We start from the raw sequence: 26037 nt of genomic DNA, 5'->3' as shown, positions 1-26037 counted from the left end.
TAACCCTAACCCTAACCCTAACCCTAACCCTAACCCTACCCTAACCCTAAGTCTAAGTCTAAGTCTAAGTCTAAGTCTAAGTCTAAGTCTAAGTCTAAGTCTAAGTCTAAGTCTAAGTCTAAGTCTAAGTCTAAGTCTAAGTCTAAGTCTAAGTCTAAGTCTAAGTCTAAGTCTAAGTCTAACCCTAAAAGTCTAACCCTAAAAGTCTAACCCTAAAAGTCTAACTCTAAAAGTCTAACTCTAAAAGTCTAACCCTAAAAGTCTAACCCTAAAAGTCTAACCCTAAAAGTCTAACCCTAAAAGTCTAAGTCTACCACCTAACACCTAAGTCTAACCCAATGTCTCACAGTCTACCTTACCTTCACACCTACCTGTTGCACTTAGCTTCAAGTGGGATCTGTGACCTGGTAATGTTGAATCAAGGCACACCACTGAATTAGATTGCACAAGTATTTGTTCATTACAGCACTGTTTCCTCAAGACATGACTCATACAATTGTATGCACACTACAGCAATGCCTACATGTTGACAAACAAAACATGAATACACTGATTCCATACAATTGCAAGACACCGTTTACAGGCGCAGCACCCGCGCACTCCATACATTTTAAGGCATGGTTTACATATAACACATATGTCCGATTCACAAGACAAAGGTCACAAAGCCTCCATATCCAATAAATAACATTACATTTACACTAATATTGTGTACTGCAACCCACCTCAAGAGCAGAGCACATCTCAGCCCACCTGAAGTAAATGCAAGCCTCAGACTGGCCGGGAAGGAGCGCAAATGGGCTCTGTTGGTTACGGGGTTGGGTTAGCCCTGCGGTACAAACAAACAAAGCAAAGCTAACCCAACCCCGTAAGCAAGGCTAAGCTAAAGCCAATTTGGCTGAGATCAATTGATTGCAAAGCTAAAGCCAATTTGGGCAAGACAAATTGACTGCACCTGCCAAAATCGGCACAACTCTCAGAATGGCCGCAAAGGGGCGCGAGTCTCAGACTGGCCGGGAAGGAGCGCAAATGGGCTCCAATGGCCTCAGGCGTTGGTTACGGGGTTGGGTTAGCCCTGCGGTACAAACAAACAAAGCAAAGCTAACCCAACCCCGTAAGCAAGGCTAAGCTAAAGCCAATTTGGCTGAGATCAATTGATTGCAAAGCTAAAGCCAATTTGGGCAAGATCAGTTGATTGCAAAGCTAAAGCCAATTTGGGCAAGATCAATTGATTGCAAAGCTAAAGCCAATTTGGGCAAGATCAATTGACTGCACCTGCCAAAATCGGCACAACTCTCAGAATGGCCACAAAGGGGCGCGAGTCTCAGACTGGCCGGGAAGGAGCGCAAATGGGCTCCGAAGGCCTCGGGCGTTGGTTACGGGGTTGGGTTAGCCCTGCGGTACAAACAAACAAAGCAAAGCTAACCCAACCCCGTAAGCAAGGCAAAGCTAAAGCCAACTTATTTGCAATGCATTAACTGCAAAGCTAAAGCCAATTTGGTTGAGATAAATTATTTGTAAAGCTAAAGCCAATTGGGTTGATGCAAAATGACTGCACGCGCTGAAATCAGTGTGACTCTCAGCATGGCCGTGAGTCTCAAACAGCCTGGATGGAGTGCGAATGGTCCCTGTCCAGCTACGGGATGTCAGTTACGGGATTAGGGTCAGCCACGCTAGCAATCTCAAAGCGAAGGTGACCCAACCCCCTGAGTGAGGCAAAGCCTTTGATGTGCTATCCCTCAAAATTCTCTGAAAGATTGCAGCCGGCTACTTGGACGGGTACGCTGCTTGCTAGATGAAGAAGTAGCTGAACCGCCTGGCCTAATGAGTGCTGCTCCATCGTGTTAAATGCAGCTGGTATGCCATCCTGAGTGCTCTTCAGGCCTGTTCTGTCCAATATCTTCATTGAAGACCTGCCTGATGGCATGGAGTGCACCTTTGGTAAGTTTGCTGAGGGTGTTGCATCAGATTAGCACTATGTTTGGAGTTCAGAGCTCATTAGGATTGGGGTGAAGGTATAAGGGTTAGGTTTATTAGGGTTATGCTCAAAGGGACTGGTAGGGAAGGCCAAGGCAAAGGCAACAACACCCGAGGGAACACCAAAACCGAGGGCAAAGGCATAGACAACAACCAAGGGAAGGCAACGTCAAAGGCACAGTGAAAGCAAAGGTATGGAGAACACCAAAGAGAAGACCTCCTCAGAGGGCAGGCCCAAAGAGAGGGCCTCAGAGAACAAAACAGAGACCAAAGAGAACACCGTGGCAAGGCCAAAATGGAGGGCGAGGTCCATGAGAACGCTGCAGGGAAGGCCGATGCAGGAGGCCAAGGGCAATGGCCAAAGAGAATGCAGCACAGAAGGCCAAAACCAAAGACCGAAGAGAACGCTGTAGGGAATGCCAAAACAAGAAGGCCAAAGGCAAAGGCCAAACAGAACGCAACAAGGAATGCCAAAACCAAAGGCCAAAGAGATCGTCGCAGAGAATGCCACGACAGGAGGCTGAAAGGAGCACGGCAAAGAAGGCCAAGGGCAAAGGTCAAAGAGAACATGGAAGGCAACGCCAAAGAGAATGTGGCAAAGGCGGTCAAACGCAATGGCCAGGAGAACGTGGCATGGATGGCAAAAACATAAGGCCAAATAGAACACTGCATGGAACACCAGAAGTGATGGCCAAAGAGAACGCAGCAGGGAATGCCAAAACCGGAGGCCAAAAAGAATGCCGCAAAGAAGGCCAAAGGCAATGGCCAAGAGAACATGACAAGGAATGCAAAAACAAGAGGACAAGAGAATGTAGTAGGGAACGCCAAGGGCAAAGGGAAGGAGAACACCACCGTGAAAGGCCAGAGCCAAGGAGAACGTGCAAAGAATAGGACGGGCAGCCTTTGGGGAACCCTGAAGTGCAGAAAGGAGCTCTGGGAACCCTACCTTGTGTCTCACTCAGTAAGGGGTAAACACTGGTGGGTGTGCATTGTCCTTACCTGCTGGCAGACAATTACCAGTCAGCAAAGTGGAGCTCCAGGGCATCCCGGGAAATGCAGCTTTCGGTTCCTGGCTGTTCCCGTGAAGACCCGCACATCTCTCCGTGCAGTCCTTACAGCACTCGGGAGCGCTGCAGCTCTCTGCTGCCACCTGTTGGACACAATGCAGGAATGAAGGCGCTGCCCCGCATATGTAGGGCTGCACCCTGCGTGCATTGCTCTATAGGATGACGCAAGGGAGTATTAGGAATATAATAAATGCTATGCATAAGTTTGAAGTTACAATTAGCTTAACAATTGTTTTCCACACTATGATTAGGATTAAGGGTACTGTGACAGAAAACAAGCGGCATTATTTTTATTGCAGCATTTAGGTTAAGAGACATTTTTAATATTGGCTTAATAGTTAGGTTTACATATACACTGTGGGTTAACATAATTATCATTAGAGCTCACATTAAGCTACGGGTTCAGGTCAAGATTAACATTCACGCTGCCTCCCAGCCAATCCCAGAGAGCCAAAGAAAAAAGGCAAGCTGAACTCCCACCGAAAGCCAAGGTAAAGGCAAAGCAAACAGCCAAGGTGAAGGGAAGGGCAAAAGCAAGGAGAGCACCCAACGGAAAGCCAAGGTGAGGGCGAGGAGACAGCAGCAGGAAAGGCCAAGGGCAAAGGCCAAGAGAACACAGCAAAAAATGCCAAAACAGACGGCCGAGGGAACACGGCATGGAATGCTCAGGTCAGGGCAAGGGCTAAGAGAACGTGGCAGGAAGTGCCAAAACAGGAGGCCAAAGAGAACACGGCAAAGAAGGCCAAGGCAGAAGGCTGAGAGAAGGTGGCTGGGAACACCAGAACACGATGCCAAAGAGAACGCCGCAGGAATTGCCCAAACAGGAGGGCAAGAGAACATTGCAGGGAACGCCAAAACTGAATGCTGAAGAGAACGTGGCAGAAGAAAAACAAGTTCAATAGCCAAGAGAATGTGGCATGGAACGCAAAAACAGGAGGGCAAGGGAACGCCTAGGTAAGGGCCAAGAGAATGCGGAAGGAAATGCCAAGGAAATGGCCAAGAGAACACGACAAGAAACGCCAAAACAGAAGGGCAAGAGAGCACTGCAGGGAACGCCAAAACTGAATGTTGAAGTGAATGTGGCCAAGAAAGTCAAGGGCAATGGCCAAGAGAACATGACAAGGAATGCAAAAACACGAGGGCAAGAGAATGCAGTAGGGAACGCCAAGGGCAAAGGGAAGGAGAACACCACCGTGAAAGGCCAGAGCCAAGGAGAATGTGCAAAGAATAGGACGGGCAGCCTTTGGGGAACCCTGAAGTGCAGAAAGGAGCTCTGGGAACTCCACCTTGTGTCTCACTGAGTAAGCGGTAAACACTGGTGGGTGTGCATTGTCCTTACCTGCTGGGCAGACAATTACCAGTCAGCAAAGTGGAGCTCCAGGGCATCCCGGGAAATGCAGCTTTCGGTTCCTGGCTGTTCCCGTGAAGACCCGCACGTCTCTCCGTGCAGTCCTTACAGCACTCGGGAGCGCTGCAGCTCTCTGCTGCCACCTGTTGGACACAATGCAGGAATGAAGGCGCTGCCCCGCATATGTAGGGCTGCACCCTGCGTGCATTGCTCTATAGGATGACGCAAGGGAGTATTAGGGATATAATTAATGCTGTTTATAAGTTACTTAATGGGGGTCAGGGGATGGGAGGAAAAGGTGTGGGGGTTTGGGTATCATACAGATTAGGAAACAAATAGCATCTCCTGACAATTGGGATGAGATATCTGGAGATCCTGACTGTAGTCATCCAGAAGAGGACAACCCTTTCTTTTTTATTAACACAAACCCAGATCTGCTGGTGAGACAGAAATGACCGTAATACCCTGGGGAAGTCAGCATAGTCGTGATGTTCCATTAGCTGCTCCACAGGCCTCACACCACCGATTAGAGGAGTCCCAACAATCCTTAAAACCCACTGAGCTGCAAACTGAGACCAGAAGAGAGGACATAATTTAAAACATGATAATGATGCCCAGCATGCCCTTAAACAACTCTGCGTGGGTGTAATTAACACATGCCACTGTGAATTACAGCCATAAGATGGGATGATGGGGGAGAAGACAAACCACATTTGGAGCTGAGGTTGGAGATCATGAGGTGAAAACCATGAAAGAGGAAACAGCGGCTCAACCAGAAAGAAATGGGCTTGAAAAGGGCTGCAAACAGGACCTGCAGAATGCAGAACCCCTGAACGGAATAGGGTATTAACTGTCACCGTGTCCAGAACCGCAGTGCTCAGTCAGCCAATCAGCATCGTTAGGGTTCATTGAAGCAATCCAGAAGCAAGGGAACTGTGAAAGGAAGGAATGGGTGTCAGTCCATCCATCAGCTGCTCAGAGAACAGGAGACAACCTCTTCATTTCCCTTAGGACAAGACTGAAGGCACCGTAGGGACACACACAGCAGATACAGCTGCTCTAATCCAGCTCAGGATCTCCCCGGAAGGACATGGCTCACAGCTCTACAATAAAGCAGGAATCCCTCACCCCATTTAAGGGCTTTCCCCCCACACCTCGAAGGAAGCAGTCTCCAAGTTCAGAGACAGGCCTGAAAGCTACCACTTCTTACATGGGGTCAAGATCCCCCCAAAAGAGGAGCTCAGAGCCCTGAAATTCAGAAAGAACCACTTACCCCATTCCAAGGACCAATACTCACTCGCTCCCCCAGAGAAGCAGTTTCCAGGTACAGATGGCTGCCAGCCCCAAAATGCAGCTATGAACCCCCAGCAAAGGGGTAGATCACAGCCCTCCAATACAGAAGGACTCACCCCCACACCCTCAAGGAAGCACACCGAGACTCAGATGCTGCCCCTTAGCTTCCCAGACCTTAAATGGGGTCAGGGAGGGGAGGAGCCCGTCTCAGCCCCACCCCACAGCCAAATTGCCATCAGCTGTGCTCGCAGGGCTGCACCTCCCCAGGTGAATGGGAGATGCTGAGTCATGGCCTGAACCACTGATTGAACAGCTGAGGCAGAAATGAGTCAGCTATGAAAGCACAGGTGGAAGCAATCCAGTCCTAAAATGGAAGGTGGAGCCTGGCTGCAGCTCTCCAAGATAGCATTTAAAAGCTGACTACCCCCCAGGAAAGGTTCAATGGAGGATTCCCGAAGAGAAAACTCGTTATTTTTTGCTTAAATGGGGGGATTCTCGAAGAGAAAATGCGTGATTTTCGGGTAAGATGGTGGACTCTCTAAGAGAAAATGCATGATTTTCGGGTTAAATGGTGAATTCTCAAAAAGAAAATGCGTGATTTCTGTGTTAAATGCGGGATTTCTGAATAGAGAACACATGATTTTCGGGTTAAATGGGGGATTTTAGAAGAGAAAATGTGTGATTTTCACATAAATATAGGATTCTTGAAGAGAAGGCACGTGATTTTTGCTTAAATGGGGGATTCTTGAAGAGAAAACACATGATTTTCAGTTAAATGGGGAATTTCTGAAGAGAAAAAGCATGATTTTCGGGTGAAACAAGGGAATCTTGAAGAGAAAGCACGTGATTTTCGGGTTAAATGGTGGATTTCCAAAGAGAAAACACATGATTTTTGCTTAAATGGGGGATTCTCGAAGAGAAAACACAATATTTTCGAGTTAAATGGGCGTTTTCCGAAGAGAAAACGCGTGATTTTCACTTACATGGGGGATTCCTGATGAGAAACCTCGTGATTTTTGGGTTAAATGGGGTATTTCAGAAGAAAAAACAAACGATTTTTGCTTAAATGGGGGATTCTCGAAGAGAAAACGCGTGATTTTCATGTTAAACATGGGAATCTCAATGAGAAAGCACGTGATTGTCGCTTGAATGAGGGATTTCTGAAGAGAAAACACGTGATTTTCCCTTAAATGGTGGATTTCCGAGGAGGAGAAGTGTGATTTCCGAGTTAAATGGGGGATTTCCGAAGAGAAAATGCGTGATTTTTTGGTTAAATGGGAAATTCTCAAAGAGAAAACGCGTGATTTTCAGATTAAATGGGGGATTTTAGAAGAAAAAAATGCGTCATTTTTGAGATAAACGGGATTCTCGAAGAGAAAACGCGTGATTTTTTGTTTAATGGGGGATTCTTGAAGAGAAAGCCTGTGTGATTTTCGGGTTAAATGGGGGATTCCCAAAGAGAAAACGCGTGATTTTCGGGTCAAATGGGGGATTCTCGAAGAGAAAACGCGTGATTTTTGCGTTAAGTGGGGGATTTCTGAAGAGAAAATGCGTGATTTTCAGGTAAACTCGGTGATTCTCAAAGAGAAAACGCGTGATTTTTGGGTATAATGGGGGATTCTTGAAAAGAAAGCACTTGATCTTCGCTTAAATGTGAGCTTCTCAAAGGGAAAACGTGTGATTTTCGCTTAAATGGCGGATTTCCGAATAGAAAACGCGTGATTTTCGAGTTAAGTGGGGGTTTCTCGATGAGAAAACGCGTGATTTTCAGTTAAATGGCGGATTTCCAAAGAGAAAACGTGTGATTTGCAAGTTAAATGGGTGATTGTCAAAGAGAAAACGCGTGATTTTCTCTTAAATGGGGGATTTGCGAAGAGAAAACGCGTGATTTTCGGTCTAAATGGGGGATTCTCGAAGAGAAAACGCGTGATTTTCGGGTCAAATGGGGGATTCTCGAAGAGAAAACGCGTGATTTTCAGTTAAATGGCGGATTTCCAAAGAGAAAACGTGTGATTTGCAAGTTAAATGGGTGATTGTCAAAGAGAAAACGCGTGATTTTCTCTTAAATGGGGGATTGTCAGAGAGAAAACGCGTGATTTTCGGTCTAAATGGGGGATTCTCGAAGAGAAATCGCGTGATTTTCGCTTAAATGGGGGGTTTCCGATGAGAAAATGCTTGATTTTTGCTTAAATGGGGGATTTGCAAAGAAAGACCGCGTGATTTTTCGGGTTAAACAATAGATTTCCGAATAGAAAACGTGTGATTTTCGGGTTAATGGGGGTTTCTCGAAGAGAAAACGCGTGATTTTCGGGTCAAATGGGGGATTCTCGAAGAGTAACCACCAGATTTTCGCTTAAATGAAGGATTTGCAAAGAGGAAGCGTGTGATTTTTGCTTAAATGGGGGATTCTCAAAAAGAAAACATGTGATTTTTGGGTTAAATGGGGGGTTCTTGAAGAGAAAACGCGTGATTTTCGGGTTAAATGGGGGATTCTTGAAGAGAAAACGCGTGATTTTCACTAAAATGGGGGATTCTCGAAGAGAAAACGCGTGATTTTCGGTTTAAATGGGGGATTTGTGAAGAGAAAATGCGTGATTTTTTGGTTAAATGGGGGATTGTCGAAGAGAAAACGCGTGATTTTTGCTTAAATGGGGAATTTCCGAAGAAAAAAACGCGTGATTTTTTCTTAAATGGCGGATTTCCAAGTAGAAACCGCGTGATTTTCTCTTAAATGGGTGATTATCAAAGAGAAAAAGCATGATTTTCTCTTAAATGGGAGATTCTTGATGAGAAAACGCGTGATTTTTGGGTTTAATGGGGGATTGTCGAAGAGAAACCACCTGATTTTCGCTTGAATGAAGGATTTGCGAAGAGGAAGCGCGGGATTTTCGCTTAAATGGGGGATTTCCGAAGAGAAACCGCGTGATTTTCAGCTTAAGTGGGGGATTCTCAAAGAAAAAAACGCATGATTTTCTCTTAAATGGGGGATTCTCAAACAGAATATGCGTGATTTTTGGTCTAAATGGGGGATTCTCGAAGAGAAAATGCGTGTTTTTTGGGTTAAATGGGGGGTTTCCGAAGAGAAAACGCGTGATTTTCAAGTTAAATGGGTGATTATCAAAGAGAAAAAGCATGATTTTCTCCTAAATGGGAGATTCTCGAAGAGAAAACGTGTGATTTTCGGGTTAAATGGGGGATTCTCAAAGAGAAAACGCGTGATTTTCGGGTTAATGGGGGAATTGTCGAAGAGAAAACATGCGATTTTCCCTTAAATGGTGGATTTCCGAAGAGGAAACGTGTGATTTTCGGCTTAAATGGGGGATTGTCGAAGAGAAAACACGCGATTTGTGGATTAAATGGGGGATTCTCGAAGAGAAACCACATGATTTTAAGGTTAAACGGGATTTCGGAAGACAAAGCATGTGATTTTCGCTTAAATGCGAGATTTTAGAATAGAAAACACGTGATTTTCGCTTAAATGGGAAATTTGCGATGAGAAACAGCGTGATTTTCGCATAAATGGAGGATTCTCGAAGAGAAAACGCGTGATTTTTGCTTAAATGGCAGATTTTCGAAGAGAAAACACGTGATTTGCGGGTTAAATGGGGGATTTCCGAAGACAAAATGCGTGATTTTGGGGTTAAATGAGGGATTCCCGAAGAGAAAACGCGTGATTCTCGGGTAAAATCGGAGATTCTCAAAGAGAAAACGCGTAATTTTCGGGTTAAATGGGGGAGTCTCGAGGAGAAAGCACATGATTTTCGCTTAAATGGGAGCTTCTTAATGAGAAATCGCATGATTTTCGGGTTAAACAATAGATTTCCGAATAGAAAACGTGTGATTTTCAGGTTAATAGGGGTTTCTCGAAGAGAAAACGCGTGATTTTCAGGTTAAATGTGGGATTCTCGAAGAGAAAACGCATGATTTTCACTTAAATGGGGGATTTTCGGGTTAAATGGGGGATTTCCGAAGAGAAAATGCATGATTTTCGGGTTAAATCGGGGATTCTCAAAGAGAAAATGCGTGATTTTCGCTTAAATGGGGGATTCTCAAAGAGAAAACGTGTGATTTTCAGGTTAATTGAGGGATTCTTGAAGAAAAAAAACGCGTGATTTTCGCTTAAATGGGGGATTCTCAAAGAGAAAATGCGTGATTTTCGCTTAAATGGCGGATTTCCGAAGAGAAAACATGTGATTTTCGCTTAAATGGCGTATTTCCGAAGAGAAAATGCGTGATTTTCACTTAAATGGGGGATTTGCGAAGAGAAAACGCATGATTTTCGGGTTAAATAAGGGATAGTTGAAGAGAAAACGCATTGTTTTCGATTAAATGGGGGATTCTCAAAGAAAAAAACGCGTGATTTTCGGGTTAAATGGGGGATTCTCGAAGAGAAAACGCGTGATTTTCAGTTAAATCGCGGATTCTCGAAGAGAAAACGTGTGATTTTTGGGTTAAATGGGTGATTCTCAAAGAGAAATCGCTTGATTTTCTCTTAAATGGGGGATTCTCAAAGAGAAAACGCGTGATTTTCGGGTTAAATGGGGAATTTCCGAATTGAAAATGCATGATTTTTGCTTATATGGCGGATTTCCAAAGAGAAAACGTGATTTTCACTTAAATTTGGGATTCTCCGAAGAGAAACCACCTGATTTTTGCTTAAATGAAGAATTTGCGAAGAGGATACGTGGGATTTTCACTTAAATGGGGGATTTGCAAAGAGAAAACGCGTGATTTTCGGGTTAAATGGGGGATTCTCAAAGAGAAAACGCGTGATTTTCGGGTTAAATGGGGGATTTTCGAAGAGAAAGCACATGATTTTCGCTTAAATGTGGGATTTGCGAAGAGGAAGCGCAGGATTTTTGCTAAAATGGGGGATTCTCAAAGAGAAAAACGCGTGATTTTCTAGTTAAGTGGGAAATTCTCGAAGAAAAAAACGCGTGATTTACAGTTAAATGGCGGATTTCCAAGTAGAAACCGCGTGATTTTTGGGTTAAATGGGTGATTATCAAAGAGAAATTGCATGATTTTCGCTTAAATGGGGGATTCTCAAAGAGAAAACGCGTGATTTTTTGGGTATAATGGGGAATTTCCAAATAGAAAACGCGTGATTTTCGCTTAAATGGCGTATTTCCGAAGAGAAAACGCGTGATTTTTGCTTCAATGGGGGATTTGCGAAGAGAAAACGCGTACTTTTTCGGTTAAATGGGGGATTCCCAAAGAGAAAACGCGTGATTTTCGGCTTAAATGGGGGATTCTCGAAGAGAAGACGCGTGATTTTTGCGTTAAGTGGGGGATTTCTGAAGAGAAAATGCGTGATTTTCAGGTAAACTCGGTGATTCTCAAAGAGAAAACGCGTGATTTTGGGGTTAAATGGGGGATTCTTGAAAAGAAAGCACTTGATCTTCGCTTAAATGTGAGCTTCTCAAAGGGAAAACGTGTGATTTTCGCTTAAATGGCGGATTTCCGAATAGAAAACGCGTGATTTTCGAGTTAAGTGGGGGTTTCTCGATGAGAAAACGCATGATTTTCAGTTAAATGGCGGATTTCCAAAGAGAAAACGTGTGATTTGCAAGTTAAATGGGTGATTGTCAAAGAGAAAACGCGTGATTTTCTCTTAAATGGGGGATTGTCAAAGAGAAAACGCGTGATTTTTGGGTTAAATGGGGGATTGTTGAAATGAAAACGCGTGTTTTTCACTTAAATGTGGGATTTGCGAATAGGAAGCGCGTGATTTTCGTGTTAAAAGGGGGATTGTCGAAGAAAAAAACGCGTGATTTTTTCTTAAATGGTGGATTTCCAAGTAGAAACCGCGTGATTTTCTCTTAAATGGGTGATTATCAAAGAGAAAAAGCATGATTTTCTCTTAAATGGGAGATTCTTGAAGAGAAAACGTGTGATTTTTGGGTTTAATGGGGGATTCTCGAAGAGAAACCACCTGATTTTCGCTTGAATGAAGGATTTGCGAAGAGGAAGCGCGGGATTTTTGCTTAAATGGGGGATTTCCGAAGAGAAAACGCGTGATTTTCAAGTTAAATGGGTGATTATCAAAGAGAAAAAGCATGATTTCCTCCTAAATGGGAGATTCTCGAAGAGAAAACGTGTGATTTTCGGGTTAAATGGGGGATTCTCAAAGAGAAAACGCGTGATTTTTGCGTTAAGTGGGGGATTTCTGAAGAGAAAACGCGTGATTTTTTGGGTATAATGGGGGATTCTTGAAAAGAAAGCACTTGATCTTCGCTTAAATGTGAGCATCTCAAAGGGAAAACGTGTGATTTTCGCTTAAATGGCGGATTTCCGAATAGAAAACGCGTGATTTTCGAGTTAAGTGGGGGTTTCTCGATGAGAAAACGCGTGATTTTCGCTTAAATGAAGGATTTGCTCGAAGAGAAAACGTGTGATTTGCAAGTTAAATGGGTGATTGTCAAAGAGAAAACGCGTGATTTTCTCTTAAATGGGGGATTCTCGAAGAGAAAATGCGTGATTTCCGGGTTAAAAGGGGGATTCTCGAAGAAAAAAACGCGTGATTTTTTGGTCTAAATGGGGGATTCTTGAAGAGAAAACGCGTGATTTTTGGGTTAAATGGGGGATTGTTGAAATGAAAACGCGTGATTTTCACTTAAATGTGGGATTTGCGAATAGGAAGCGCGTGATTTTCGGGTTAAAAGGGGGATTGTCGAAGAAAAAACGCGTGATTTTTTCTTAAATGGTGGATTTCCAAGTAGAAACCGCGTGATTTTCTCTTAAATGGGTGATTATCAAAGAGAAAAAGCATGATTTTCTCTTAAATGGGAGATTCTTGAAGAGAAAACGTGTGATTTTTGGGTTTAATGGGGGATTCTCGAAGAGAAACCACCTGATTTTCGCTTGAATGAAGGATTTGCGAAGAGGAAGCGCGGGATTTTTGCTTAAATGGGGGATTTCCGAAGAGAAAACGCGTGATTTTCAAGTTAAATGGGTGATTATCAAAGAGAAAAAGCATGATTTCCTCCTAAATGGGAGATTCTCGAAGAGAAAACGTGTGATTTTCGGGTTAAATGGGGGATTCTCAAAGAGAAAACGCGTGATTTTCAGGTTAAATGGGGAATTGTCGAAGAGAAAACGCGTGATTTTTGCTTAAATGGGGGATTTGCGAAGAGAAAACGCGTACTTTTTCGGTTAAATGGGGGATTCCCAAAGAGAAAACGCGTGATTTTCGGCTTAAATGGGGGATTCTCGAAGAGAAGACGCGTGATTTTTGCGTTAAGTGGGGGATTTCTGAAGAGAAAATGCGTGATTTTCAGGTAAACTCGGTGATTCTCAAAGAGAAAACGCGTGATTTTTTGGGTATAGTGGGGGATTCTTGAAAAGAAAGCACTTGATCTTCGCTTAAATGTGAGCTTCTCAAAGGGAAAACGTGTGATTTTCGCTTAAATGGCGGATTTCCGAATAGAAAACGCGTGATTTTCGAGTTAAGTGGGGGTTTCTCGATGAGAAAACGCGTGATTTTCAGTTAAATGGCGGATTTCCAAAGAGAAAACGTGTGATTTGCAAGTTAAATGGGTGATTGTCAAAGAGAAAACGCGTGATTTTCTCTTAAATGGGGGATTGTCAAAGAGAAAACGCGTGATTTTCGGTCTAAATGGGGGATTCTCGAAGAGAAATCGCGTGATTTTCGCTTAAATGGGGGATTTCCGATGAGAAAATGCTTGATTTTTGCTTAAATGGGGGATTTGCAAAGAAAGACCGCGTGATTTTCAGGTTAAACAATAGATTTCCGAATAGAAAACGTGTGATTTTCGGGTTAATGGGGGTTTCTCGAAGAGAAAACGCGTGATTTTCGGGTCAAATGGGGGATTCTCGAAGAGTAACCACCAGATTTTCGCTTAAATGAAGGATTTGCAAAGAGGAAGCGTGTGATTTTTGCTTAAATGGGGGATTCTCAAAAAGAAAACATGTGATTTTTGGGTTAAATGGGGGGTTCTTGAAGAGAAAACGCGTGATTTTCGGGTTAAATGGGGGATTCTTGAAGAGAAAACACGTGATTTTCACTAAAATGGGGGATTCTCGAAGAGAAAACGCGTGATTTTCGGGTTTAAATGGGGGATTTGTGAAGAGAAAATGCGTGATTTTTTGGTTAAATGGGGGATTGTCGAAGAGAAAACGCGTGATTTTCGGGTTAAATGGGGAATTTCCGAAGAGAAAACGCGTGATTTTTGGGTCAAATGGGGGATTCTCGAAGAGAAAACGCGTGATTTTCACTTAAATGTAGGATTTGCGAATAGGAAGCGCGTGATTTTCGGGCTAAATGGTGGATTTGCGAAGAGAAAACACGTGATTTTCAGCTTAAGTGGGGGATTCTCAAAGAAAAAACGCGTGATTTTCTCTTAAATGGGGGATTCTCGAAGAGAAAATGCGTGATTTCCGGGTTAAAAGGGGGATTCTCGAAGAAAAAACGCGTGATTTTTTGGTCTAAATGGGGGATTCTTGAAGAGAAAACGCGTGATTTTTGGGTTAAATGGGGGATTGTTGAAATGAAAACGCGTGATTTTCACTTAAATGTGGGATTTGCGAATAGGAAGCGCGTGATTTTCGGGTTAAAAGGGGGATTGTCGAAGAAAAAACGCGTGATTTTTTCTTAAATGGTGGATTTCCAAGTAGAAACCGCGTGATTTTCTCTTAAATGGGTGATTATCAAAGAGAAAAAGCATGATTTTCTCTTAAATGGGAGATTCTTGAAGAGAAAACGTGTGATTTTTGGGTTTAATGGGGGATTCTCGAAGAGAAACCACCTGATTTTCGCTTGAATGAAGGATTTGCGAAGAGGAAGCGCGGGATTTTTGCTTAAATGGGGGATTTCCGAAGAGAAAACGCGTGATTTTCAAGTTAAATGGGTGATTATCAAAGAGAAAAAGCATGATTTCCTCCTAAATGGGAGATTCTCGAAGAGAAAACGTGTGATTTTCGGGTTAAATGGGGGATTCTCAAAGAGAAAACGCGTGATTTTCAGGTTAAATGGGGAATTGTCGAAGAGAAAACGCGTGATTTTTGCTTAAATGGGGGATTTGCGAAGAGAAAACGCGTGATTTTTCGGTTAAATGGGGGATTCCCAAAGAGAAAACGCGTGATTTTCGGCTTAAATGGGGGATTCTCGAAGAGAAAACGCGTGATTTTCAGTTAAATGGCGGATTTCCAAAGAGAAAACGTGTGATTTGCAAGTTAAATGGGTGATTGTCAAAGAGAAAACGCGTGATTTTCTCTTAAATGGGGGATTGTCAAAGAGAAAACGCGTGATTTTCGGTCTAAATGGGGGATTCTCGAAGAGAAATCGCGTGATTTTCGCTTAAATGGGGGATTTCCGATGAGAAAATGCTTGATTTTTGCTTAAATGGGGGATTTGCAAAGAAAGACCGCGTGATTTTTTGGGTTAAACAATAGATTTCCGAATAGAAAACGTGTGATTTTCGGGTTAATGGGGGTTTCTCGAAGAGAAAACGCGTGATTTTCGGGTCAAATGGGGGATTCTCGAAGAGTAACCACCAGATTTTCGCTTAAATGAAGGATTTGCAAAGAGGAAGCGTGTGATTTTTGCTTAAATGGGGGATTCTCAAAAAGAAAACATGTGATTTTTGGGTTAAATGGGGGGTTCTTGAAGAGAAAACGCGTGATTTTCGGGTTAAATGGGGGATTCTTGAAGAGAAAACACGTGATTTTCACTAAAATGGGGGATTCTCGAAGAGAAAACGCGTGATTTTCGGGTTTAAATGGGGGATTTGTGAAGAGAAAATGCGTGATTTTTTGGTTAAATGGGGGATTGTCGAAGAGAAAACGCGTGATTTTCGGGTTAAATGGGGAATTTCCGAAGAGAAAACGCGTGATTTTTGGGTCAAATGGGGGATTCTCGAAGAGAAAACGCGTGATTTTCACTTAAATGTAGGATTTGCGAATAGGAAGCGCATGATTTTCGGGCTAAATGGTGGATTTGCGAAGAGAAAACGCGTGATTTTCAGCTTAAGTGGGGGATTCTCAAAGAAAAAACGCGTGATTTTCTCTTAAATGGGGGATTCTCGAAGAGAAAACGCGTGATTTTCACTAAAATGGGGGATTCTCGAAGAGAAAACGCGTGATTTTCGGGTTTAAATGGGGGATTTGTGAAGAGAAAATGCGTGATTTTTGGGTTAAATGGGGGATTGTCGAAGAGAAAACGCGTGATTTTTGCTTATATGGGGAATTTCCGAAGAGAAAACGCGTGATTTTTTGGTTAAATGGGGGATTGTCGAAGAGAAAACGCGTGATTTTTGCTTAAATGGGGAATTTCCGAAGAGAAAACGCGTGATTTTTGGGTCAAATGGGGGATTCTCGAAGAGCAAATGCGTGATTTTTTCGCTTAAATGGGGGATTGTCGAAGAGAAAACGCGTGATTTTTGTGTTAAGTGGGGGATTTCTGAAGAGAAAATGCGTGATTTTCAGGTAATCTCAGTGATTCTCAAAGAGAAAACGCGTGATTTTCGGGTCAAATGGGGGATTCTTGAAAAGAAAGCACTTGATCTTCGCTTAAATGTGAGCTTCTCAAAGGGAAAACGTGTGATTTTTGCTTAAATGGGGGATTCTCAAAAAGAAAACATGTGATTTTTGGGTTAAATGGGGGTTTCTCGATGAGAAAACGCGTAATTTTCGAGATAAATCGGGGATTTGCGAAGAGAAAACGCGTGATTTTCGTGTTAAATCGGGGATTCTCGAAGAGAAAACGCGTGATTTTCAGTTAAATGGCGGATTTCCAAAGAGAAAACGTGTGATTTGCAAGTTAAATGGGTGATTCTCAAAGAGAAAACGCGTGATTTTCGGTCTAAATGGGGGATTGTCAAAGAGAAAACGCGTGATTTTCTCTTAAATGGGGGATTGTCAAAGAGAAAACGCGTGATTTTCGGGTCTAAATGGGGGATTCTCGAAGAGAAAACGCGTGATTTTTGCTTAAATGGGGGATTTGCAAAGAAAGACCGCGTGATTTTCGGGTTAAACAATAGATTTCCGAATAGAAAACGTGTGATTTTCGGGTTAATGGGGGTTTCTCGAAGAGAAAACGCGTGATTTTCGGGTCAAATGGGGGATTCTCGAAGAGAAAACGCGTGATTTTCGGCTTAAATGGGGGATTCTCGAAGGGTAACCACCAGATTTTCGCTTAAATGAAGGATTTGCAAAGAGGAAGCGTGTGATTTTTGCTTAAATGGGGGATTCTCAAAGAGAAAACGCGTGATTTTTGGGTTAAGTGGGGAATTTCCGAATAGAAAACGCGTGATTTTTTGCTTAAATGGCATATTTCCGAAGAGAAAACGCATGATTTTCAGGTTAAATGGGAAATTCTCGAAGAGAAAACGCGTGATTCTCGCTTAAATGGGGGATCTCAAAAAGAAAACGTGTGATTTTCGGGTTAATGGGGGTTTCTCGAAGAGAAAACGCGTGATTTTCGGGTTAAATGGATAATTTCCGAATAGAAAACGCGTGATTTTTGGGTTAAAAAAGGGATTCTCGAAGAGAAAACGCGTGATTTTCGCTAAGATGAGGGATTTGCGCAGAGAAAATGCGTGATTTTCGGGTTAAATGCGGGATTCTTGTAGAGAAAACGCATAATATTCCCTTAAATGGGAGATTTTCGAAGAGAAAACGCGCCAGCCGCGGGACCGCAGAGCGCATGCGCCAGCCGCGGGACCGCAGAGCGCATGCGCCAGCCGCGGGACCGCAGAGCGCATGCGCCAGCCGCGGGACCGCAGAGCGCATGCGCCAGCCGCGGGACCGCAGAGCGCATGCGCCAGCCGCGGGACCGCAGAGCGCATGCGCCAGCCGCGGGACCGCAGAGCGCATGCGCCAGCCGCGGGACCGCAGAGCGCATGCGCCAGCCGCGGGACCGCAGAGCGCATGCGCCAGCCGCGGGACCGCAGAGCGCATGCGCCAGCCGCGGGACCGCAGAGCGCATGCGCCAGCCGCGAGCCCGCACAGCGCATGCGCCAGCCGCGAGCCCGCACAGCGCATGCGCCAGCCGCGAGCCCGCACAGCGCATGCGCCAGCCGCGAGCCCGCACAGCGCATGCGCCAGCCGCGAGCCCGCACAGCGCATGCGCCAGCCGCGAGCCCGCACAGCGCATGCGCCAGCCGCGAGACCGCACAGCGCATGCGCCAGCCGCGAGCCCGCACAGCGCATGCGCCAGCCGCGAGCCCGCACAGCGCATGCGCCAGCCGCGAGACCGCACAGCGCATGCGCCAGCCGCGAGACCGCACAGCGCATGCGCCAGCCGCGAGCCCGCACAGCGCATGCGCCAGCCGCGAGCCCGCACAGCGCATGCGCCAGCCGCGAGCCCGCACAGCGCATGCGCCAGCCGCGAGCCCGCACAGCGCATGCGCCAGCCGCGAGACCGCACAGCGCATGCGCCAGCCGCGAGCCCGCACAGCGCATGCGCCAGCCGCGAGCCCGCACAGCGCATGCGCCAGCCGCGAGACCGCACAGCGCATGCGCCAGCCGCGAGACCGCACAGCGCATGCGCCAGCCGCGAGACCGCACAGCGCATGCGCCAGCCGCGAGACCGCACAGCGCATGCGCCAGCCGCGAGACCGCACAGCGCATGCGCCAGCCGCGAGACCGCACAGCGCATGCGCCAGCCGCGAGACCGCACAGCGCATGCGCCAGCCGCGAGACCGCACAGCGCATGCGCCAGCCGCGAGACCGCACAGCGCATGCGCCAGCCGCGAGACCGCACAGCGCATGCGCCAGCCGCGAGACCGCACAGCGCATGCGCCAGCCGCGAGACCGCACAGCGCATGCGCCAGCCGCGAGACCGCACAGCGCATGCGCCAGCCGCGAGACCGCACAGCGCATGCGCCAGCCGCGAGACCGCACAGCGCATGCGCCAGCCGCGAGACCGCACAGCGCATGCGCCAGCCGCGAGACCGCACAGCGCATGCGCCAGCCGCGAGACCGCACAGCGCATGCGCCAGCCGCGAGACCGCACAGCGCATGCGCCAGCCGCGAGACCGCACAGCGCATGCGCCAGCCGCGAGACCGCACAGCGCATGCGCCAGCCGCGAGACCGCACAGCGCATGCGCCAGCCGCGAGACCGCACAGCGCATGCGCCAGCCGCGAGACCGCACAGCGCATGCGCCAGCCGCGAGACCGCACAGCGCATGCGCCAGCCGCGAGACCGCACAGCGCATGCGCCAGCCGCGAGACCGCACAGCGCATGCGCCAGCCGCGAGACCGCACAGCGCATGCGCCAGCCGCGAGACCGCACAGCGCATGCGCCAGCCGCGAGACCGCACAGCGCATGCGCCAGCCGCGAGACCGCACAGCGCATGCGCCAGCCGCGAGACCGCACAGCGCATGCGCCAGCCGCGAGACCGCACAGCGCATGCGCCAGCCGCGAGACCGCACAGCGCATGCGCCAGCCGCGAGACCGCACAGCGCATGCGCCAGCCGCGAGACCGCACAGCGCATGCGCCAGCCGCGAGACCGCACAGCGCATGCGCCAGCCGCGAGACCGCACAGCGCATGCGCCAGCCGCGAGACCGCACAGCGCATGCGCCAGCCGCGAGACCGCACAGCGCATGCGCCAGCCGCGAGACCGCACAGCGCATGCGCCAGCCGCGAGACCGCACAGCGCATGCGCCAGCCGCGAGACCGCACAGCGCATGCGCCAGCCGCGAGACCGCACAGCGCATGCGCCAGCCGCGAGACCGCACAGCGCATGCGCCAGCCGCGAGACCGCACAGCGCATGCGCCAGCCGCGAGACCGCACAGCGCATGCGCCAGCCGCGAGACCGCACAGCGCATGCGCCTGTGTTTCTTCCCATTTCCCCCCACTCTCCTCCTTCCCCGTTTTGCCCTTCTCCTTCTTTTACACGTGCATTTCCGTGTACACACGCATGCAGTGTTTTTGGTTCCTCATTTTGCATGCGACTGGAGCCTGGCACGCTGAGAGCCAAAATAGTCCGTGTCCGGCTCCGCTTTGGGTGTCAAACCGCCCGCGCAAATAGGCACGGAGCACTCAGGATTAGAAGAGAGAAAAGTACCGCTGAGCCGGAGCTCCTGGAATTGACTGCCCGCCCGTATCTACGGTCTGCGTGGGAATGGATGCTGCTTATATGCTTCGAGACTCATACGCACCATTGTGTGGAGGACTAAGTAGAGGAAACATCGGCGGAATTGCTAAGCAGAGCTTCTAGAAAGTACATATACCACTTCCACGTGCCTGTGCGCACGCGTCCTGCCGCCTCCGGCACAGAACAAACACGGCCGTACTTTCACCGAATGGCCACACGGGGGCAGCAGAGACTGCGGAAACTCCTTCCCAACCCGGTTGACGGCCCGCCGGGAACTGCGGCGGGGTTTCGTTTCTCTCTTTCCTTGGATAGCAGAGGAAAGAAATAACCACAGAAGAGGAAGGGGTCGGAGAATGGGAGACGACGAAGAAAACCAAGGAAAACTTCGATAGACACACACACTGTGTGAAGTGCTTATGAATACCTGTAAATAAACAAATAAGCAGCAAAATCATGTTGTCATGGCTTTTTAAACAATATTATTATTTTTTTTTCAGCTGGCATCTCAGGTGATGAAAAAAACATGGTATCAACCAGACCGGCACACAGAGAAGCCACGAATGGCCCTTAAATGAGCTCAGGGAGGGGTGGGGGCAGGCCCCATAGAGCCCCATAGAGCCCCATAGAGCCCCATAGAGCCCCATAGAGCCCCACAGCCGCCCCATAGAGCCCCATAGAGCCCCATAGCCGCCCCATAGAGCCCCATAGAGCCCCACAGCCGTCCCATAGAGCCCCATAGAGCCCCATAGAGCCCCATAGAGTCCTATAGAGCCCCATAGAGCCCCATAGAGCCCCACAGCCGCCCCATAGAGCCCCATAGAGCCCCACAGCCGCCCCATAGAGCCCCATAGAGCCCCATAGAGCCCCATAGCCGCCCCATAGAGCCCCATAGAGCCCCACAGCCGCCCCATAGAGCCCCATAGAGCCCCATAGCCGCCCCATAGAGCCCCATAGAGCCCCATAGAGCCCCATAGCCGCCCCACAGAGCCCCATAGAGCCCCATAGAGCCCCATAGAGCCCCATAGAGCCCCACAGAGCCACATAGAGCCCCATAGAGCCCCATAGCCGCCCCATAGAGCCCCATAGAGCCCCATAGAGCCCCATAGAGCCCCACAGCCGCCCCATAGAGCCCCATAGCCGCCCCATAGAGCCCCATAGAGCCCCATAGAGCCCCACAGCCGTCCCATAGAGCCCCATAGAGCCCCATAGAGCCCCATAGAGTCCTATAGAGCCCCATAGAGCCCCATAGAGCCCCACAGCCGCCCCATAGAGCCCCACAGCCGCCCCATAGAGCCCCATAGAGCCCCATAGCCGCCCCATAGAGCCCCACAGCCGTCCCATAGAGCCCCACAGCCGTCCCATAGAGCCCCATAGAGCCCCATAGAGCCCCATAGAGCCCCACAGCCGCCCCATAGAGCCCCATAGAGCCCCATAGCCGCCCCATAGAGCCCCATAGAGCCCCACAGCCGCCCCATAGAGCCCCATAGAGCCCCATAGAGCCCCATAGAGCCCCATAGAGCCTCATAGCCGCCCCATAGAGCCCCATACAGCCCCATAGAGCCCCATAGCCGCCCCATAGAGCCCCATAGAGCCCCATAGAGCCCCATAGCCGCCCCACAGAGCCCCATAGAGCCCCATAGAGCCCCATAGAGCCCCACAGAGCCACATAGAGCCCCATAGAGCCCCATAGCCGCCCCATAGAGCCCCATAGAGCCCCATAGAGCCCCATAGAGCCCCACAGCCGCCCCATAGAGCCCCATAGAGCCCCATAGCCGCCCCATAGAGCCCCATAGAGCCCCACAGCCGTCCCATAGAGCCCCATAGAGCCCCATAGAGCCCCATAGAGTCCTATAGAGCCCCATAGAGCCCCATAGAGCCCCACAGCCGCCCCATAGAGCCCCATAGAGCCCCACAGCCGCCCCATAGAGCCCCATAGAGCCCCATAGAGCCCCATAGCCGCCCCATAGAGCCCCATAGAGCCCCACAGCCGCCCCATAGAGCCCCATAGAGCCCCATAGCCGCCCCATAGAGCCCCATAGAGCCCCATAGAGCCCCATAGCCGCCCCACAGAGCCCCATAGAGCCCCATAGAGCCCCATAGAGCCCCATAGAGCCCCACAGAGCCACATAGAGCCCCATAGAGCCCCATAGCCGCCCCATAGAGCCCCATAGAGCCCCATAGAGCCCCATAGAGCCCCATAGCCGCCCCATAGAGCCCCATAGAGCCCCATAGCCGCCCCATAGAGCCCCATAGAGCCCCACAGCCGTCCCATAGAGCCCCATAGAGCCCCATAGAGCCCCATAGAGTCCTATAGAGCCCCATAGAGCCCCATAGAGCCCCACAGCCGCCCCATAGAGCCCCACAGCCGCCCCATAGAGCCCCATAGAGCCCCATAGCCGCCCCATAGAGCCCCATAGAGCCCCACAGCCGTCCCATAGAGCCCCACAGCCGTCCCATAGAGCCCCATAGAGCCCCATAGAGCCCCATAGAGCCCCACAGCCGCCCCATAGAGCCCCATAGAGCCCCATAGCCGCCCCATAGAGCCCCATAGAGCCCCACAGCCGCCCCATAGAGCCCCATAGAGCCCCATAGAGCCCCATAGAGCCCCATAGAGCCTCATAGCCGCCCCATAGAGCCCCATACAGCCCCATAGAGCCCCATAGCCGCCCCATAGAGCCCCATAGAGCCCCATAGAGCCCCATAGCCGCCCCACAGAGCCCCATAGAGCCCCATAGAGCCCCATAGAGCCCCACAGAGCCACATAGAGCCCCATAGAGCCCCATAGCCGCCCCATAGAGCCCCATAGAGCCCCATAGAGCCCCATAGAGCCCCACAGCCGCCCCATAGAGCCCCATAGAGCCCCATAGCCGCCCCATAGAGCCCCATAGAGCCCCACAGCCGTCCCATAGAGCCCCATAGAGCCCCATAGAGCCACATAGAGTCCTATAGAGCCCCATAGAGCCCCATAGAGCCCCACAGCCGCCCCATAGAGCCCCACAGCCGCCCCATAGAGCCCCATAGAGCCCCACAGCCGCCCCATAGAGCCCCATAGAGCCCCATAGAGCCCCATAGCCGCCCCATAGAGCCCCATAGAGCCCCACAGCCGCCACATAGAGCCCCATAGAGCCCCATAGCCGCCCCATAGAGCCCCATAGAGCCCCATAGAGCCCCATAGCCGCCCCACAGAGCCCCATAGAGCCCCATAGAGCCCCATAGAGCCCCATAGAGCCCCATAGCCGCCCCATAGAGCCCCATAGAGCCCCATAGCCGCCCCATAGAGCCCCATAGAGCCCCATAGAGCCCCATAGCCGCCCCATAGAGCCCCATAGAGCCCCATAGCCGCCCCATAGCCGCCCCATAGAGCCCCATAGAGCCCCATAGAGCCCCATAGCCGCCCCACAGAGCCCCATAGAGCCCCATAGCCGCCCCATAGAGCCCCATAGAGCCCCATAGAGCCCCATAGAGCCCCATAGAGCCGCATAGAGCCCCAAAGCCGCCCCATAGAGCCCCATAGAGCCCCATAGAGCCCCATAGAGCCCCATAGCCGCCCCATAGAGCCCCATAGAGCCCCATAGAGCCCCATAGAGCCCCATAGAGCCCCATAGCCACCCCATAGAGCCCCATAGAGCCCCATAGAGCCCCGTAGAGCCCCATAGAGCCCCATTGAGCCCCATAGCCGCCCCATTGAGCCCCATAGAGCCCCATAGCCGCCCCACAGAGCCCCATAGAGCCCCATAGAGCCCCATAGCCGCCCCACAGAGACCCATAGAGCCCCATAGAGCCCCATAGAGCCCCATAGCCGCCCCATAGAGCCCCATAGCCGCCCCATTGAGCCTTATAGAGCCCCATAGCCGCCCCATAGAGCCCCATAGAGCCCCATAGAGCCCCATTGCCGCCCCATAGAGCCCCATAGAGCCCCATAGAGCCCCATAGCCGCCCCATAGAGCCCCATAGAGCCCCATAGAGTCCCATAGCCGCCCCATAGAGCCCCATAGAGCCCCATAGAGCCCCATAGCCGCGCCATAGAGCCCCATAGAGCCCCATAGAGCCCCATAGCCGCCCCATAGAGCCCCATAGAGCCCCATAGAGCCCCATAGAGCCCCATAGCCGCCCCATAGAGCCCCATAGAGCCCCATAGCCGCCCCATAGAGCCCCATAGAGCCCCATAGAGCCCCATAGCCGCCCCATAGAGCCCCATAGAGCCCCATAGCCGCCCCATAGAGCCCCATAGAGCCCCATAGAGCCCCACAGAGCCACATAGAGCCCCATAGAGCCCCATAGAGCCCCATAGCCACCCCATAGAGCCCCATAGAGCCCCATAGAGCCCCATAGCCGCCCCATAGAGCCCCATAGAGCCCCATAGAGCCCCATAGCCGCCCCATTGAGCCCCATAGAGCCCCATAGCCTCCCCACAGAGACCCATAGAGCCCCATAGAGCCCCATAGCCGCCCCACAGAGACCCATAGAGCCCCATAGAGCCCCATAGAGCCCCATAGAGCCCCATAGCCGCCCCATAGAGCCCCATACAGCCCCATAGAGCCCCATAGAGTCCTATAGAGCCCCATAGAGCCCCATAGAGCCCCACAGCCGCCCCATAGAGCCCCACAGCCGCCCCATAGAGCCCCATAGAGCCCCACAGCCGCCCCATAGAGCCCCATAGCCGCCCCATAGAGCCCCATAGAGCCCCATAGAGCCCCATAGAGCCCCATAGCCGCCCCATAGAGCCCCATAGAGCCGCATAGAGCCCCATAGAGCCCCGTAGAGCCCCATAGAGCCCCATAGAGCCCCATAGAGCCCCATAGCCGCCCCATAGAGCCCCATAGAGCCCCATAGAGCCCCACAGAGCCACATAGAGCCCCATAGAGCCCCATAGAGCCCCATAGCCACCCCATAGAGCCCCATAGAGCCCCATAGCCGCCCCATAGAGCCCCATAGAGCCCCATAGAGCCCCATAGCCGCCCCATTGAGCCCCATAGAGCCCCATAGCCTCCCCACAGAGACCCATAGAGCCCCATAGATCCCCATAGCCGCCCCACAGAGACCCATAGAGCCCCATAGAGCCCCATAGAGCCCCATAGAGCCCCATAGCCGCCCCATAGAGCCCCATAGAGCCCCATAGAGCCCCATAGCCGCCCCATAGAGCCCCATAGAGCCCCATAGAGCCCCATAGAGTCCTATAGAGCCCCATAGAGCCCCATAGAGCCCCACAGCCGCCCCATAGAGCCCCACAGCCGCCCCATAGAGCCCCATAGAGCCCCACAGCCGCCCCATAGAGCCCCATAGCCGCCCCATAGAGCCCCATAGAGCCCCATAGAGCCCCATAGAGCCCCATAGAGCCCCATAGCCGCCCCATAGAGCCCCATAGAGCCCCATAGAGCCCCATAGAGGCCCACAGAGACCCATAGAGCCCCATAGAGCCCCATAGAGCCCCATAGCCGCCCCATAGAGCCCCATACATCCCCATAGAGCCCCATAGCCGCCCCATAGAGCCCCATAGAGCCCCATAGAGCCCCATAGCCGCCCCATAGAGCCCCATACATCCCCATAGAGCCCCATAGCCGCCCCATAGAGCCCCATACATCCCCATAGAGCCCCATAGCCGCTCCATAGAGCCCCATAGAGCCCCACAGCCACCCCATAGAGCCCCATAGAGCCCCACAGCCGCCCCATAGAGCCCCATAGAGCCCCATAGAGCCCCATAGAGCCCCATAGCCGCCCCATAGAGCCCCATAGAGCCCCACAGCCGCCCCATAGAGCCCCATAGAGCCCCATAGCCGCTCCATAGAGCCCCATAGAGCCCCATAGAGCCCCATAGCCGCCCCATAGAGCCCCATAGAGCCCCATAGCCGCCCCATAGAGCCCCAGAGAGCCCCATAGAGCCCCATAGAGTCCCATAGCCGCCCCATAGAGCCCCATAGAGCCCCATAGAGCCCCATAGAGTCCTATAGAGCCCCATAGAGCCCCATAGAGCCCCACAGCCGCCCCATAGAGCCCCATAGAGCCCCATAGAGCCCCAGGACCAGTTTGCATTCACGTGGGAGGGCAGGCAGTGGACTTTTCAAGTTCTACCTCAGGGGTACGTGCATTCACCTACTTTTTGTCATAATTTGGTGGCAAGTGACTTGGCAAATTGGAACAAACCATCTACTGTCAAAATGTTCCACTACATCGATGATTTGATGTTAACGCCTGACTCAATCGAGGCATTAGAAAAGACAGTACCATCATTAATTACTTATTTACAGGAAAAAGGATGGGCTATAAACCCACAAAAAGTACAAGGACCAG

General features: G+C 50.3%; 1 long non-coding RNA gene across 1 annotated transcript; it reads right to left on the bottom strand.

Moving 5' to 3' along the window:
* Window positions 1–310: 310 nt before the first annotated feature.
* On the bottom strand, window positions 311–5255 carry LOC112531293. The gene is made up of 3 exons (XR_005843546.1): window positions 4857–5255; window positions 4384–4535; window positions 311–3127 (listed from the first exon to the last, which is right to left on the bottom strand). It is a non-coding gene; the product is annotated as an uncharacterized LOC112531293 (long non-coding RNA).
* Window positions 5256–26037: the final 20782 nt, after the last annotated feature.

This window comes from Gallus gallus, unplaced genomic scaffold (genome assembly GCF_016699485.2).
Source record: "Gallus gallus isolate bGalGal1 unplaced genomic scaffold, bGalGal1.mat.broiler.GRCg7b scaffold_61, whole genome shotgun sequence".
Classification (NCBI taxonomy): Eukaryota; Metazoa; Chordata; class Aves; order Galliformes; family Phasianidae; genus Gallus; species Gallus gallus.
Note: the sequence above shows the minus strand (reverse complement) of the source record. Positions and strands in the feature narration are given on the sequence as shown.